This window comes from Chamaea fasciata, unplaced genomic scaffold (assembly GCF_029207755.1).
Source record: "Chamaea fasciata isolate MVZ Bird 193981 ecotype frontalis unplaced genomic scaffold, bChaFas1.0.hap1 SCAF_1, whole genome shotgun sequence".
NCBI lineage: Eukaryota > Metazoa > Chordata > Aves > Passeriformes > Sylviidae > Chamaea > Chamaea fasciata.
The window spans coordinates 10,336,664-10,353,033 of NW_027094086.1; the positions used below are offsets into that span (position 1 = coordinate 10,336,664).

Consider the following 16,370-nt stretch of genomic DNA (forward strand, 5'->3'; position numbering starts at 1 on the left):
ACCATGCTGAACAACCCAAACTGTCTGTGTTTTACCTCACATTAGAGGTGTTCCATTGGGACACCAGAGTAGATAAAAGCAGCTCTCCTGGAAGTGAACCCATCTCTGGAGTTTGGGTTCTATTTATTTATCTATTTGATCAACACCTCTGGCTGCTGCTTCAGAATGGCTAAAGGACTCTGATTTGTCTTCCTCCCTCAGTCTCTGGAACTCTACGTGAGGAGCAAGTCTGCCAAGTGAAGGAGCAACAAAACCAGCAAGATTTGTCTCTACACTGTGTTGCTTTCCAGAAAGTTTGAAACACCTGCGCAATTGTCCTGGGACCTGCCAGTGAAACTGTGCTGTAGCTGCTCTTTGGCTATTCACACCAGACCCTGCCTCACAGGTTGGACATTCACTGGCTACTTAGACTGAATTCAAGTGTCTTGAACTTGGGCATTTCAAGTCATCTCTCAGCCCACTACCAGCACAGCTTTTTCACAGACTTCCACTCTCTGTCCACAGGTGATTTTTCATCCCCAGGTTGAAGCCAGACTAGTACAGAAGTGACAACCCCTTTGTTTAGTTATTATGTGGTCAGAATACCCAGCCCTCAATTACAGCCAAAAACTGCTACCTGGGAAATGAGATATTCACTTTTCATATACAGAATAGTGGCAAACAGCAGAGAAGAAGGGAAAAAAAAAAGATAAGAAAAAAAAAGGAAAAAAAAAAAAGACCAGGAAAAGGAAAATAAAGGCAAGGGGCAGGGGGGAGGGAAGGAGACATGGAAAAAGGGATGGAAAGAACAAAAGGACTGTGTAGGATGACTCTAGTAGGGTTCAGGCACTAATCCAGGAGTTGTTCACCTGGCATACTGCCCATGGCGAACAGGCACTGCATTAGGTACCAGGTCTCCTGCACACTGCTGGCCCCAGGCTTTAATCTTCCTCCTGCACAGACGGCTCCATGATCACGTTTCAAGCCTTATAAATTATTTACATCAGATATGAGGAAGCAGAGACATTAGAGATGGAAAAGATGCACCAGCCCATCCCCTGGGGAAGAGAGCTGGATCCTTCCCCATGTCACACGAGCAAAGCCGTGATGCTCTGTCTCTCCTTAAGAAGGTGTTTTGCTGCTCCATGCCCTTATCGGGCTGAATTTCCTCATGAAGTCTTTGCATAAATTGCATTTATTTTGACCTCTAATCCTTTCCTGCTGGCATTACCACTGCCTGCACCCTCTGCAGCCCCCTGGAGTTGTACAGCATCACCAAGACACTTCCCTCTTGAAAGTTTGCCAAAGACATGAAATATCCTGCAAAGCCCAGTTAAAGATACCTCAAAGAATAATCCAGCGATCGAATACTTAAAAGAGTAAAAATAAAAGTCAGACCAATTTTGAAAAAGGAGGACTTTCACCTAGAACTTTGCTCTTCCTGCCTTCACTCCCAGAGTGGGAGGGCAGTTGCTAGCTAGCAATGTGGTCAGCAGGAAAATATTTCCTGAGCTGTGGACTGACTGCTCTGTAAAGTTACTCCTGCAGCACCAGAGTAAATAAAGGACACCAGAGCAGCTTCATCCTTCCTTCCACAATGGTCAGCCAGTTGGATTTTGTGGGATGGGGCAGCACCCATCCTCCTGAATGCTTGGCAAAGTCCAAAACAAAAAAGCACAAAAGCAAGCACAAAATAACTCAGTCCCCATCCCCAGCACCACATTTTAAGAGCTAACTCCCTCCTGACAACTGAGATAGAGTACATAAAGGAGCATGTCATGCTTTGAACTCCACGGTAATTCACCTCCTTGCCAGGATTTACACATTCTTTCTGTTGGCTCCAAGAGTTGCCAACACTTCCTTCACTTACAGAGCTCCATGCAGATGAAAGACTCCTGCTGAGAGTCGTCAAGATTTACTGCAGTTTTGGTTCAGATCAGGAAAGCACTTACGCATGCTCTTAAATAATGCCGAAGTCAAGGGCACCCGGCTGCACGCTCCCATACTCCAAAGCAATCAAGAGGAACCCCTTCTTTTTCATTGGAATAAAAAGGCATGTAGAATCTTAATTAAAGCTAGATGGAAATTACCTAAATGAGCTGCTTGTTGCTGTAACAAATCAGATGGGAAGATAATCAAGTACAAGACATGAGGGCAGAAACTGGATGGGGAAAAGCTGGCACTGAGGGTTTGCTTGAGCAAGCACAAGGTGCAGGACACATGGCTTCCCCACAGCACCTCTGAAAACAGGCTCTGTTTTCAAGACACCAAAGTCAGAAAGGAGAGGTTCCCATGTACGATTACTGAAGACTCCCCTTATAAAAGATGTATTCTAGCTTGCTCAAAATGGTAGGGACCAAACCAGTCTGCTCTTCCCCATGTATAATGCATCTCTGCTGGCTTGTCTGCTATGCTTGCACAAGCCTATGCCGGTACTGGGAAGCACTGAGCATGGAGCAGAAGTTTTGGAAGCTCTTCTATATTCCATACCTGGCTGGCAGCATCTATGATGAAAAGATTTATGGATATGAGTATTTGGGAGTATTTGGAAGTTCAGCCTGTTCAGTCCCCATTCCCATAGGGACACCTGACAGTCACCATCAACTGCAGAGCCAACAAGAGGGCTGTAGCTGCTCCACAGGCATCTGCCACTACATCACCCATGACTGCACCAGAACAGGACCAACACTAGGCACTAACAATGTTCCAGCCACATGTTTGAGCCACTTCAACCTTCCCATTAGGTGTGTCAGTCTAACCCAGATAATGGTTTCCAGTAAGAGCACTGCAGGTTCTAGGTTGACTGTGCCTTAACAGCTTCTAGAAAAAAAATTACCTCAGCTAACAAATAAAATGACAGGTTTTGCTTTTTTTTTCAACTGCAAACTCAGTATGGGAACTGAAAGCAAAGATGTGAGCTTGCATCACCCCAAGCATTGCCACCCAGCGCATAATCTTGACAAGCTTCAGTGTGCATGGAAATGGATGTGCTGGGTGTGTGGGGCACATGCCATGGGTACATGGGCTGCATGTCATGGGTGTGCAGGATGCTTAGTGTGTGTGTGGGGTGCAAGCTGTGTACATAAAGGGTGCACCCCACAAGCATCTGGGGTGAACTCTGTGGGTATGCAAGGTGCACACTGTGGGTACGCTGCCGGACTCCAACTCACTGAGGTTATCTGCAACAATTCAGAAATCACAGCCAGACATGATGCCTGACACCATGGTCAGACAGTGAATGCACTCAGCAGTTGGAGGAAACCCTTCTGCTCTTTCTTTTAACAAATCAAACATGATCCTGCAATTGTATTAAAAGCAGGCACCCAGCTGGACAGGCTAGGCTGACAACTGGGAGCTACCGGCTGGTCACCTCAGATGGTCACTAGTCTTAAACACAGCACTTCACCATAACCTCCCCAAACCCCCACTGAGGCAACCACCTAGTCCCACGGGACAGGAGAGCACTGCATCCAAAGCAAACAGTCAATAAACAACCACCTCAGCAGGAGTCAGGTAATGGGGGAAAGCATGACCGTGGTGCGCTGGCATGCAGACACAGCTGGGAGCGAAGCCCAAGGGTTAGCTGGTCATCCACTGCCCTGGAGACCTCCATCCCGACATGACCTCAGGGCAGTGGTTGCTCAACTGCTGGTGCAGGGCCAGAGGCTGATGGGCAGGCCTGAGGTTGCTCCACTGAGGTCAGGGTGACTCAGCATGATTCAGGGGGAGACTGGTAAAGAGAAAAGGTCTGAAGGAAGGAGGACCCAGCCCACATGTGACAGCACCTGCAGGTGCCTGGGACCCCCATGCAGGAAGCTGTGATAGATGCTGGGCTGCACCATGAGAACACAGGAGGAAGGACATTGAATAACCTGAAGATCAGGCTGTGGATGCTGTTTCAAGAGGAGGAAGATGGCTGCACATCCCCAGGGGTGTCATCCATGAGAAGGGTGGCACTGTCCTGCTCTCTGACCTCTTCAACCCTACTTTGGAGACGGGGCACCCTGGGGATGGTGCACCCATCAGCCCCAGCATCTCTTGACAGCTGCTGCAGATGGCAGAGGAGCCTCCCCACAGAGTCACTCACAGCACAGCCTTGGCCCACCGCCACACCACAGAGGGCTGTTATCTCTGGGCATCTCATGGGGCACTGCAGAAAGCAGTGCTGGTGGTTTGGCTCTGAAATAAAGGGGTCTTCCCTGGGCAGCATCGCTCAAAGATGTGTCCCATGTTTCCAACAACATGCCACGATTGAGCCAGGAAGGGAGCAAACAGTGGGACCTTCAGCCACAATGTCCTCACTGTACTGGGCATAGTTACCACTCTTACACTGATCTAAAGAATGGTTTCTGCTGGACACCCAGGACTTGACCGCCTGCTGTGCATTACATGGCTGCCACTGGCCAGCTTGGAGATATTGTAAGTAAATGGGAAGTGAAGTACCTTGCCATGGTCACAGATGAACTGAAAAATTCATCTGAGACCACTTAGCAGAAGAAATTGATTCTGCACAATAAGTCTCTCTCTGTCAAAGATGGCATTTTACCAGATTTACTTTGATCTGAGATGATGATCCTGTCCTTAGTACAACACTACAAGAGTATTGTCCTGTGGAATACACCCTTCTGCAAGTAAAAAACATGCTAATTTAGAGATACCTTTCCTAGGAACCTCTTCTGGGAAGTTTGACCAAGCTTGAGTGGCTGGGTGGGTAGCTAGTCTTGGTTCTTGCCCAGGAGGACTCCTAGGAACAAACCTGCCTTATGCGGACAGTGCTCATTTAGGGGAGTTCACCAAGTCCACTAGAGAGCCCCTCCACCCTCCATCAAGAGCTCTGCCCAGATGCACTGCAGAAGCTGAACATCCCATGCAATCAGTTCTGCTCTAAGAGGCAAAGACAAGGCAAAAAGAAGGCGCTTGGCCTTGGTGGGAGAAGCTTCTCTGTCTCTCTCCAACCTGATAAACACCGGGACAACCCCTTGACTCATCAGCAGCTACCAGGTAACCTCCAAAGACAGAAATGGAAAGAGAGGAAGGAAAATAACCTGTCCTTAAAGAGGTGGGAGGATGGAGAGATGCAAGCTCTAAGTCTGGAGAAATGCTGTTGCTGTCAGTAGGAGGGGATGGCTTTTCATACCACGGAACTGGAAGCAAAGCCTTTGTCTAGTGGGAGAAAAGAGTCCCTGGATGTGAAGCCTAAAGTTATCAGATGTGCATATGAGGACTTCCAAGAGAAGATGCATTTGCAGAGCTCTAAGATGCTCTGTTTAAGTCACATGAACAATCTCACTTCCCCTCCTCAATCCCACATCCTCCCAAGGCACACAGACAATCCTCAGAGCTTCGATCTGCAACAAAACCTTGACACAAGTACCTCTGACCTACAGACACAAATCCATTTATTGCTGGGCTGGGAGGCTGGACAAAGAGGAGTGGTGTCTCAGAGCTGGGTGCCAGGGCTACTCTCTGATTCAGCAAAGCCCTTGATAAGAAATGTCATCCTCCATTCAGTAATTTTAGCCCATGAGATAAGAATCTCTATCAGCCTCAAACATATGGCTGGCTGCAGTGCACGCAGCAAAATGAGACGGGTAATTTATTTGCTTGTGCTAAGAGCACTCCCAGACCCAGAAAAGCTGATGCAATGAAATAATAAGTGCCAAATTACACTCTATTCTTCTCTGGAGACCTGGAGGAGGCTCCTGTGAGATACAAGGGGCTGTATCTCTCTCCTTTAAGCATCAAGCCACCAAGGAAATAACAGTCCTACATGACTAACTGAAGATTGAGCTTCATGGGATTTTCTAAGGTCTGTTCTTCTCATTAAATCCTATTTGTCACACAGGAATTCACACCCACAGATATGACTGGTGCTCTCTATGAAGTGCCAGTAGATGCTTCCCAGGGGAAGAAGTGGAGGGGGTTAAATGACAGAATTACACAGGACTGAGGGTGAACTCCAAACTCCTGGTCATTAGAGCAGGATCATCAGCCCACCAGGTGCTGTGATGTCCCCTGGCCAAATCCAATTTAGCACCTCTGATTTAGGTGACCTTGGCTAATCCATATAAACACAACACTGGGCCAGGGACTGCATGGCTTGGGCTGCTTAGAGTAATGAGCTCAGTAACCTGAGCACGACAGAAGCATCTGATCCATGGGGACAAATGGGCATAAAGGACACTTCCAAGAAACACTTAGCACATTTAACCACTGGATTCTGCAAGGATCTGCTGAGGAAAGCTTCTTCCTAAACCACTCTTTCTGGTACTCTTTCCTCTCTTAACTATCACCAAGGGAGATATCAAACTAGAAGGTCTCGCTCTGTACCGCCACTTCTACTCGTTTTCACCTTTAACAGTGTGGCTGCTGTTCAGTGTGCATCACACATTTTCTCACCTCACCTTGCATTTAAATGGGGGAATTTCAAATGCAAGATTAACATCTAAACATCCACTCTGAAACAGAAACTTAGGCTTAACGAACAAATACTTAAATATGGTTCTTCCAAGGAACTGGGCCAGACCCAAACTTTAAAAGAGTCCTTCCTCTCTCTGATTCAAATCTGCTTTAGAAATGTAGCAGCTACACACTTAGTCATAGACACCATTGATGCTTCCTGGACAATGGTACCTTCCCATCACCATATCTACCCATGTCACTGGCATTCACACTGGAAAAATCAGCAGTTAAACCAACAACTGAATGAGTCACGGAGGTTAAAAACTTCTAATACAAAGTGATGGTCCTTCCAGCTCAGTGCTGAGACACAAGGGTGAGAGACAGCTGGGAAACCTCTGATCTGAAAGGGGGGATTTTCACCTCAGTGGAGTTCAGTTCACCTTCTTTCATCATTGCCAAATTTATTAGGCAATATTGCCATGACAGTGTAGGTCCCCATGCACACACACTGGCATGGCCTTCACGACAACATCACACATAACACACATATTCAGAGGAAGAGTCTGATGAACCCTTTCCACCCTCAACAGCACACAGCCTTCAGAGTGCACAGAGTGCATGAGGTGCAGCAGAGGAGAGCAGTATGCCCGTCAAGCCCGTGGAGTTGTATTGCTGAAACAGACCAAGCCTGACACCCCTCTGTCATCCTGGCTGGCCTTCTCCTCCAAGGAGTGCTTCCAGCACTCCAGAGCCCAGGGTCCAACATGGGAGGAGCTATGCATGGTTATGAGGAAAAAGATTTGCAGCAGGAAATAAGCTAAAAACTAAATCAAGCTTCAAGTTTCTTTTCCACGACCAATGTTTTTCAGTTCTCTGAAGGTAGTAAATTGAAAACAGGTAATTTTGCTCTATTTTCTGCCTTTCTCCTCTCGTGGCTTTAGACAAAGCAATATGATAAGCCAATACATTTCAGCTCTCTCTGTATCTCATCAGTTTGAAAAACACATCACTGTCCTGCTCTGGAGCTGCAGAGAGTGCAGTGCAAACAGTGTGAGGGACTTGTCATCTCCTCTGCCAACAACAGAGCAGCAAGTTCCTCAGGCATAAAGTAAAGGCACTAGTGCCCTCCAGAAACAACATGTTGTGTGTGTGTGTGTGTGTGTGTGCACGTGCAGAGATGTCTGAAAAATTAAGTCTTAGATATGTGGACAACTAAGGCAGTTGAGACTTGCTGTTGATTTTTTATATGAAGCCTGCTCAAAGCATGGGTGATGCAGGACACAGGAGGTGGCATGGGGAACAGGACGGAGACTAGGGGCACTAGGAAGAAACTATTCAATGCATGGACTCATCACTCATCTCATTTCCTGTCTGATGGATATTTCAGTGAGGTACAAAGGAAAGAAAACGCTTTGCATTTGTGGGTTTTTTTACCTTGTTACCAAGCTTCAGTCCCACTGGAGGTCAGGAAGCTGGCTTGTAGCATCACCTCTTCTCCTTCTTCCTGTATCTTCCCCTGGACACACTCTTCCCAGGCAAAATCTGTCTCTAAACCAAGATCTATATGCCAGGCTTTTCGGCTTTTGATCACTCCTTCCAAGAGCAACACAGCATTGATTTTCATTACTTGTGCAAAGCAGCCAACTCCATTCTTTCTCCTTGTATGATGCTGGAAATATAAATTTAAGCTCCTCTGTCCCCAAAGTCTAGGGGGAGGGTTGCCAGGCAAGTCCAGAACGTCTTCTGAAATACTGTAATCCAAGTCAAATTGCAGCTCATCAAGTTTTATCATCCAAACAGTGGATACATCTATAAAGAAAATACAGTTTTAGTATCTGGATCAGGACAGACTGACAAACCTTCACGTTTTATGCATGATTTCTACTAGAATCCAGAGAGTGATGTCTGGTTCACCCTTCAAAGGACACCCCGACCTTGCAGTACTGACAAAAGAACATCTTGTTGTTCCCTCAAGATTCAGCCAATAGAAGGTACTACTCAAACAGAGATGAATAAGAGATGTCAAAGAAAGCTGAAAAATGCAGTTCTATCATCCTTGTGGGATTTAAAGATCTTGATTTCTTTTCTGTACCATTCTGAATAAGTGGAAAGAAATATTAAAATCTTGAAATTTTGAAGGTTGCTGACTCGGAACTCATTTTGACTTGAAGCACTTTGTTTTAACAGTTGGAAAAATTCCCTTTGCAGTCAAAAACTTTTACATTTTGTATTATAACTTACATTAGAAGCAAAGACTCCTTTCAAAATGCAGACAGTGACAGAAAGTTTAGATGTACTGTCAGTAGCCAATCCTCTCCAAATTTTTACTATACTTTTCCCAAAAAGGAGGAGTTACTGAAGCTGTCTCCTGAGGGTGCATTCAACTGCAACACAGCACGGGATTAGTGACAAAGTAACAGTCAGCTCAAATGCTGACAAAGGAAACATTGAGCTACTTTAATCAAATTAAGTGGATTTTAATACACAATACAATACAGTTAGCTTTCCATGTAAATTCTACCCTAAGACAATGTAAGTGTTCAACTACAGACTCTCACAGACTACCAAAATGGCTACGCTGTATGTTGATTAATACTAATGCAGATATTGCTCTGCTGGGTATAACATACTGCTCCACTGAGCAGGCAGGAACAACTCCAGAAATCATATCTAGATTAAATTTTAACTTTTATCAAAAATGGCCATTTTTTTGTGTGTGCAGAGAGAAATGGAAACACAGCATCTAGGTACTTTATCTAAACTAAAAACTATCATGATGTCCAGGAGCTCCTCCACTGGACACTGGCCAGACACAAGCAGCCCAACATAATGGTCCTGAGAAAGAAACACCCCTCATCTGTGTTAAGGGGATATTTGAAAGAGACAGAAAATAAACACAATTGAGATGTCCACAAGATTTCTTTGAGTGGGAAGAGCTGCAGAAGAAGAGACCAGCAGCCCTATCCCATTAGGGAGGGGCTAAACTAGCTCCAACTCAGCAACTGAGAAGGATTGCCAGGGTGGGCTGGTGACATAGAAACTAACTCAGGTTTAGGAAGCTGCTGGGAATAACCTGTAATTTAGCTTCATAAAAGAAGAGCTCTCTTATATCAACAGAAGCTTGGTCCTACCCAGATTTAATGTTCCTAGTTACAAAGACCAACAGTGAAATGGGGCCCTCGCCCTACAGTCTTTTCCAGCCCAGGCCTTTCTATGATATCATTCTATGAGGAGCAGGAAAGCTGGTCTGTGCTGCTGAAGAAACTTCTTCCTTGGGTGCAGGATGTGGCATAGGAGGTACAAAGCCCGTGATGCTCACACACACCTTTGCTAGGGAAGCCAAGCACCATGGTTCATTGCCAGAAGAAACAAGGTCATAGCTGGTGTGGTGGAATGAAATGGCTCTGGCATGCCCTTGGAGCATAGGAGGTACAGCTAAAAAGATGGCAACTGGAAACAAGATGGACCCCAAGCCATGAGGGTGGCAATGCCATCCATAGCTCCAGAAAGGTGTCTCTCTGACCATCTCTTGCTGCTTTCTGTGTTCACGTGACAAACTTTTACAAGCCACGTTGTCTCTTCTGCTTCAAGACCTGCAGTGCTGTTTCAGGGTCTTTACTCTCTGAAGGACCACACACACAAACCAAGGGGCGGCAGGCTCCTCTGGGGCTGTACAATGTCCACCTCCATCCTGTGAATCACCCAGCTGGGCCACTCACTGACAGGTAACCAAGGGCCGATCCTTGGCCAGCTCATGGAGCTGTGTCACTCATTAGAGAGGAAGAGATAGGAATAGGATGAGATCTACACCTTTGGGCCATTCATCTCACAGGCACCTACCACACCAACATCTCCTCCTCAGAGAAGGGCTTTGCCACATCCAACCACATGTTTCCACCTTCTTCCCCCATTTTAACCTGCATAACCTCTAACATCATCCCACCATCCCTGGAGGGAGGCGACACAAAGAGCCTTCATACAAGGAGATGAGATTCTTTTCTTCTTCAAAGACCTTGTGGCTGCCATCACAAGACCAGGCGTCCACGTCAGTACTTGTGAGCACCACAAACTGGTGTGCTCTGGAGACACGCTCTCTGTGACACTGAAAATCAGCCACCAGCAGAAGTCATTGAGGAAGAGAGAGGGAAGAGCAGCGTGGTGTAAGGAGCTGCAGTGCTCACCAGATCTAAGTCCACATCGCAAGGGCTGTCACCCAGGGCTTGAAGTGTGCAGCCTAGAAAGACACTGCACATCTCAAGGCACTGGGAATGATGGAACGTTGTCCTCAGGCTGCTGGCAATATTCCCTTGGGCAGGGCACAACGCTGACACAGTGACATTAAAAGCACAGCTCCCAGCAGCATCCTGGCTGCCCAAAGCCCTGGCATGAGGCAGCTGAGCTGCCCCAAAGCTGACCCTCCCTGGAGGAACACCACATGCTGACAATCCTGACGCAGGGATTAGCAAGGCAGTGTTGAAGTGCTAAACAGATACAACCAGGGAGAGAAACAGCTTCCCACTAATGAGAGGACAGGCAGGAGTATCTTCTCACACATCAGTCGCTGCACAAGGAGAGCTTGCCCTGCTCTCAGCTGAAGTCGATGTTCAGACAGACAAATGTCTTGCCCACACGGCTAAGTTGCAACAGCACAGGTACACAGTGACCTGGAACCAGGCAAACCTGGGGCACAGTACTTACAATTACATGCAAGACTACTTCCAAACACCCTACACAAATGGTAAAAGCAAGAATAATTTGGGTTACAGTCTGGATTGCCTTCCTTTCCCACGCTTCCTTGGCAGCTGCTTGTCCTTGCTTCTGCTGCTAAACTTCCCCCTCCTCCATTTCTGCATTACTCATAAATTAGCATCACACACAGCAGCAGGCAATAAAACACACCAGCAGCACTGCTGAAGGCATTGACTTCAACAGTGGCTTAAGCAGATGTGCTAAGGAAACATCTGGATGTTATTACCAAAAAGCTTTCTAGGTTCCCCATCAGATCAACACCTCTGTTTCCTCTGAATCATAATACATAAGAAACAACATAGAACCAATAATAAAAACGCCTCAGCTGGAAATACAGTTAACTCTCTGTGTCTAGTATGTAGAAATTCACCAGCACTGACCCAAACCCCAATGGGAGCAGCCAGTCCTCAATCCCCAGGCAAGAAGCTTGGTGCTACACTCCATAGCCAGCAGTGACAGGTTTGACTGGCAGAGGGCTTGCAGGTTAACCATCTCCATGGTTAATCTTCATGGGAGAAAACAATCCATCAAGATCTGAAGAGGTCAAAAAAGCCTGCAGGACTTTGGAGCCAGTGTTATGCATCTGTCCTGTCCCACCATCGATGGAGACACATCTCAGTGTTATTTTCCTCTTGAGAGCTACTTACCTTTCCCCAGCACCATAAAACACATTCCTAGCAGCTCTCAGCTTTGTAAAGATTTTTGATGTGTGGCTGGTACAGGGAGAAAGGTTGGACTAAAACTCATTTCAGAATTCAAACCAAGGAAAAAAAAAAAAACCAAAACACATCAAAAAGATTAAAGAGACACTTGGCACATTAAATAAATGGGTGCGTGGAAACTTTTTAAACATACAGGACCTACAGGACTGGCTGAGGCAAAAGGCATAATTAGCCCAAGGCGAGCTCACAAGGCAGGTCCATGGTGCTTGGCTCCACAGACAATGGATGTCACGTACCAGCAGAGGCCCGGTTATCTTCGGGCCTTGGGCTGGCACGGCTGATGGGAGTGTGAGGTTTCATACCTGTACCCACACTTCAAGGATACTGCTGGAAAAACTGGAGAGAGTTCAGAGAACAACCACAAGAACAAACCTAGGCTTGTAGCAAGGAGCTCAAGGAAATCAATCAAAGAGAAAGTTAAAAGGCACTTTGCAGCCTGTAGGTACCTGTCAGAAGAGTGCTCTCAGCCTGCCAGACAAAGGCATAACGAGACCAAAGGTTGAAAGTTGAAGCTCAACAGAAAACCAACCAGAAACGACACCATTTTTCAACACTGCAGCTAATTAACAGAGAGAAAAGTCCTCCAATTGGCATGGCCAAGGATCCAGCATGAGCCATTTTTAAAATAAGATGGGATGCTTCCACCTTTCTTCTCTTGCTTCCCCAAAAATGTATGCTTGGTTTCATTCACAACTGCTGACTGCAGAGTGGAAATTAATTCAAGGAATCCCTGTAATACAGCAGGTCAGACTAAACAAGCACTATGACCTAAAAGCCTAGAAATCAATGAGGTACAAAGAAGAGGCTCAATTACTGGTGGTACCAAGAACTAGATGCCCCATTATCAGTGGTCAGGCTTGTCCTGCCTCAGACATCCCTGAACCATCCAAAGGTCCTCTGCATCCCATCACTACCCAGATGTGGATTTTGAAGTGCAGCAAAAGTGCCAGATCCATACCACAAGCAGCAGAATAAAATGCTGTTAAACCGAGAAACCAAATCTGATTTTTTTCCCAGCTAAAAAAACAGAAGAAAACATATACAGACAAAAGTGAGTAAAAAAACCCAATTACACTCACAAAGCATAAATGAAACAAGAAAGAAATAGAATAGAAATAGAATAGAATAGAATAGAAACAAAGCATAATGTAAGAAATAAGCATTTGATAGTGAGAACAATCAATCACTCATTGGAATAACTTCCTCAGGGAGATGGTGGAGTCTCAATCACTGGAGGTCTTCAAGATGCAACTGGACAAGGTTGCTACAATCACTTTGGCTCCCTTTCCCACAAAAGACTGAACCAGACGATCCCTTCCAGTCTGGGCCAGTCTGTGGCTCCACGAAAGGCACACAAAACTCTCCTGACTACAAGCACCTGAGCCAAAGGAATGAAGCTTCCAGTTCTAACACCCTGAAACCACCCACTGATGTTTATCATAATTATGCTAGCAGGTTCCTTTTGTGCTTCTTGATTCCAGGATACTCACATCTGCTGGGTTCCTCTAAGCCTCAAAAGCATATCCCAGGACATAGTCCCTGACTGCATTCTCTCTAGAAGAGCTGGAAAGCCCTCCCTGTGAACAGAAAGTAAATTTCAGCTCCTGTCTAGTTTTTTTTGAAGTTTTCATCATCATGGTACTGGTTCATGGTTGTGCATTTGCAATACTTTCCCTCACTCCTGCCTCTTCCTCCTGTAGGGCTTAAACACTTAAAATCTCACTGTGACAGCCACAGGATTAAAAGGATAACTAATCAGTGGCACAAAAATCAAGGAGCTGTTATTGCTCCCTAGGAAACCTGGAGACTGCAGTCAAAATCCAGCCTCCACCAACCCTAAATCTGTACTTGTAGCTGGAAAATACAGGGGGAACCAGGGATGGGGATAAACTTTGGGGGCTGCAAAGCACAGGAATCGCTCCCAAAGACTTAAGCACCATTGGGTCACTCAGTCTGAATCTTGCATAAGGGAGGTCACAAGTTTCACTCCTACCTTTTATTTGAGCAGTACTGCTAATGTTTGCCTAAGCCCCACCTTCCAGGGAGGCATGCAGGCTCCATGCAAAGAGCTCAAGATATCGAGATGGTAAGTCACCCTTTTGATGGCTGGCTAAAATACTTAAAAGCCTTTGGTATTTAAAAAAGGTACTTTAACTCTGATTTATCTGCACTGTATTTGAGGCCAGGGGTGCCTGTGATATAGCTGCTGGCTGCGGGAGGTGCTTTGCCTTATTTCCTCAGCTGTTCACAAAAACCATCTCCAGGAGAAACCCTGGGGCCTCTCTGCTCTCTTCCCCTGCAGACAGACTGTCTTCTGCCTCCACCCTTTTTTCTGTATTTATAATCGCCAAAGGAGAAGAGGAGCTTTCAAAGGATTTAGCACAAGTGCCTGTCAGGGAACTGCTTCTGCGGGTGGCTGGTAAGCAGAAGAGGGAGGAAAGGAAAGGCAGAGCAAACACTTTCATCCCCACTGTTTCCATTCCAAGGTGAATCCACACATTTCTCCATACACATTTCCCCCCACCCTGCCAAACATCTGCTCTCTTACCAGCTTTTCCATGTACTCACACAAATAAGGCTGCCCTTTCCCAAATATCCTCCTCAGATGCCTCACAACCACAAACTCCTATGACCCTGTGCCACTCTCCCACAGTCTCGTTAACAATAATTATTACCCAAGTTACTGAACCTGCTTCTCAGTGCTCACCTCTCAAAGGACAATTCTCAATTCTAACTTGGCTGGATAAGCAGCACCCACCACCAGACAGGGAAACCTGGGCTAAAGAAGATGCTCACATCAAATACATCCGATAGAAACAGGGATCACATTCCACTGCTCAGTGCTGCATCTGCACAGAGAGCTCCTCTCACCTACCCTAGCTGCCATCTGCAGCACCCTCATCCCATTTGCAAGGGCACAAGTTTCAAGAGCCTTGTACTGAAGCTTCAGCACTTCCACAGAGTCTTTGGTATTCAAAAGGCTTATTTTAAAATTGGGTCTGTTTATCTCTAAGCACAGATTCATTTCCAATTTATGTCAGCAAAATAAAGACCAAAATGCAAAACAAAAATGAAAAAAGAGCTTGCCTGACTTGGAAGCCTAAAAATAGACCTGTGTATTGCAAAGAGTGAACTGTCAGGTAAAGGCTGTGGATTGAAGGTTCAAATGAATAATGTGTTTGTTTTTCCTGCTTCAATACTTTCCTGCTGTTATCACTGTACAAATAAGTCAGCACACGCTAATTACTCTGATGGCAATTTCCTGGGAACTGATACTTAAGTATCAGGCCAAATTTATTGCCAAGCATCACAGACTAGTCCTCCCCCTGCACTCCCAAACAAACAAACAAGCCCAGCTGCCAAATCCCCGTCCTTTCCTTCATCACTGCAGACTCACCCCTTCCAGCATGGTCCCACTCCTGGCTCCAACCTAAACCATAGGATGTGCCCAGAGGAACAAGTGTTTCCTGACAAGCCTAGTTAAAGCTAAGATGCTAGTGCAGAATATGGATCTGGCAGTGCCAGAACCTGGACTTATATCCTTTAAAGCATCCAACATATGAACAAGTTGTGGATCCCAAGCAGTATTTGTGCAGTAAAAGGAGTTTAATCTTAGAAGCTGAGAGTACAAGCATCTTTTCTGCAAGGCACACACATCAAGAGAGAAAGGATGGTAAGTGAAATGTCTGTGAAGTGTTTTTATAAGGCACCAAACAAACCAGTCTCAAGCCCCTTTTAGCCCAAAACCATCCCACAAGGCTAACAGTTTATATTCATGGGTGAAATACATCAAAGAACCACCTAAACAATGCCTGTGGTTTCTGCTGCATTTTTTTCTCCTCCACTTGGTATTTATATAGCCATGGATTTGCACTGTAATTCAGTCAAACGCATTAGAGCAAAGATGAAGGGAGGAGAGAGAAGAGGGAAAAAATGCTATTACCTGTGTTACATCCCAAATGGCATTGAATTTCTGTATAAACCTTTGCTGCAACCTCAATCCAGATGCAGGCTGTTTGCTGAACATGCAATATAAACCCAGCATCCTCCTTTGTGGGTTTTTTCAGCTTTCAGGTTCTTTTTTTTTTGGAGGATGGATTGCTTTGGATTTATTGTATTATCATTTCTTTCTGCTTTCACTGTGAGGCAAAGGGTTAAGCGACCTTTCAGATCCTCCCTGGATGCAACTCCATGCATAACAAGAAAGCTTCCAGCCCAGTGAAAACAACTTGAAAGAAGGGCAGTGACCCAGCCACAGGCTTAAGTTTCAGGTCACAACACCCCTGCTCAAAACCATCCATCTTCTTCTGGCCACAAGTTTGCAGACAGTCACCTCCCATTAGTGCGATTTGTCTCCAGGATTTACAGGAAAACACCTTTTGGGGACCCAGCTGTTGTTAGCATCCTCTCTTGCACATGAGATGAGAGCTGTGAGCTAACAAGGGACACTGCAGGTACACACACTGATGCAACATCCCCTTGCATCCAGTAATAAGTGCTGAAAACACATGGACTGTT

General features: G+C 45.9%; 1 long non-coding RNA gene across 2 annotated transcripts in view; it reads right to left on the reverse strand.

The window, feature by feature from the left end:
* Positions 1-16,370, reverse strand: part of LOC136301306 (uncharacterized) — an 89,639-nt gene that overhangs the window by 23,718 nt on the left and 49,551 nt on the right. For both annotated transcript variants that reach the window (XR_010723839.1, XR_010723838.1), the window contains exon 3: positions 7,816-8,190. This is a non-coding gene — a long non-coding RNA (uncharacterized lncRNA). The remainder of the gene's footprint in view (positions 1-7,815; positions 8,191-16,370) is intronic.